The 1967-nt window shown below is 50.0% G+C and overlaps 1 pseudogene; it reads left to right on the forward strand.

Annotated features, from left to right (window-relative positions):
- Nucleotides 1-790: 790 nt before the first annotated feature.
- Nucleotides 791-908, forward strand: LOC126185574 (5S ribosomal RNA; annotated as a pseudogene).
- The last annotated feature ends 1059 nt before the right edge of the window (nucleotides 909-1967 follow it).

The following is a 1967-nucleotide window of genomic DNA, read 5'->3' on the forward strand; positions in this document are numbered from 1 at the left end:
ACGGGGGAAGGAGGGAGGATAATGCCACTGCATGAGTGCTGGATGCTGGCGTCATCAATTCCTGGAGTGCTGATGCTGATGTCAGCGATTTGAGCCAGAAACTGCAATGACCATCCACTCATAGTTACAGAGAAAAAACATGCACTTTGGGTAAGTCCAAAGGCAACATTCTGATTTGCAGACGTAAAACAACTAAGTTAAGCAATCCGCAAAGAAAATTATGGTGGCAGCGATCGCGGATTGTCAAGGCCACATAATGTGTTACATTAAAAAATCTGTTGATCGCAAAAGAGTGATGTAGGATTATAGCAATATAAGTCGAATTGTCGAAATTTTGTCAGACTAGTTTCTGACCTCTTTATTTTAGTAACGGACATCTTATGAAGAAGAAATACCGAAGACAAAAATGCCTTGTGAATCGTTCAGGTGCGGTGTTTCCATATTCGTTCATACACGAAGTCTTAGGATAAGTAACCGGTGATTGTTTGAATTTATAAGTGTGACTAGGGCATCCCGTCGGGTAGACTGATGGCCGGGTGCAAGTCTTTCGATTTGACGCCGCTTCGGCGACTTGCGTGTCGATGGGAATGAAATGATGATGATTAGGACAACACAACACCCAGTCCCTGAGCGGAGAAAATCTCCGACCCAGCCGGGAATCGAACCCTGGCCCTTAGGATTGACATTCTGTCGCGCTGACCACTCAGCTACCAGAGGCGGACAATTGATAAGTAATAGGGTCGTTTTCAGCTGTTCGTCGTTTATACGTCGGACCTTGAAAAAATATACAGGCAACGGCCTTGCCGCAGTGGATACACCGGTTCCCATCAGATCACCGAAGTTAAGCGCTGTCGGACGTGGCCGGCACTTGGACGGGTGACCACCTGGGCCGCCATACGCTGTTGCCATTTTTCGGGGTGCATTCAGCCTCGTGATGCCAACTGAGGAGCTATTCGACCGAATCGTAGCGGTTTCGGTCAAAGAAAACCATCATAACGACCGGGAGAGCGGTGTGCTGACCACACGCTCCTCCTATCCGCATCCTCAGCCGAGGATGACACGGCGGTCGAATGGTCCGATGGGCCACTTGTGGTGAGAGGAAACACATGAGGATGCAGGATATGCGTGACGTACCGTTGTGTCGTCAGATTTCTCTGTCACTACCAGCCGTAACCTGAGGCCCTACTCGATGGCTCCCGATATCACCACGCCAGGAGTAGCACCGGTGAGCCTCCACAGAACATTGTGACCTCCCCCGAGGTCGCCGCCGTACTACCTGTTGATGGTCAACAAGGGTAGTGTAGAACCGTGGGTCATCGGTGAACACAATGCGACGCCACTGATCAGCAGTCCATGCGTCCCGGTAACAGAACCACTCCAAACGCAGCCGTCTGTGTCGTGGAACTGCAGCCTACGCGTGGGTCAGTAACTCCCCAGTCTGGCCTCTGCTAGTCTCCGAACAAAGGTGGAGTATGACATAGAAGGTTGCAGCGAGTCCATTACCTGTTCTCTAATTCCAGGTGCAGATGTGGAGGGTTACGAGGTCCTTGGTGCGATCCTACCTTGTGGTGGCCAAGCACGGTCGGCCAGAAGCTGAGTATGCCTGCCCTCATGTTGCCACGCAGTATAACATCGGGCACTGTCACATCCAATAGCCCCACAAATCTGGATATTACCCGATTCCACAAGCCAGCTACATGGATACCCTCAATGAGGCCTCTTCAAGTGCTGACAAAGCTCTCTCAGACGATTATGTGGCATCTACGGTTATGTGGCATCCTTCACAGTTATCACTCAAAATCTAACGCTATTTACGCACCTTCTATATCCTCTCAGGCCTGGTAGCAACACTGAAGATGGGCAATACTACTGCAGTCTGTTGGCCTTTTTACCTACCACAGAGAGTCACAACTCTAATCATTTACGTTCTCGCCACTGATGTGTATGTGTACGAAGTTACATTGACA

This window comes from Schistocerca cancellata, chromosome 4 (genome assembly GCF_023864275.1).
Source record: "Schistocerca cancellata isolate TAMUIC-IGC-003103 chromosome 4, iqSchCanc2.1, whole genome shotgun sequence".
In the NCBI taxonomy this organism is placed as follows: domain Eukaryota; kingdom Metazoa; phylum Arthropoda; class Insecta; order Orthoptera; family Acrididae; genus Schistocerca; species Schistocerca cancellata.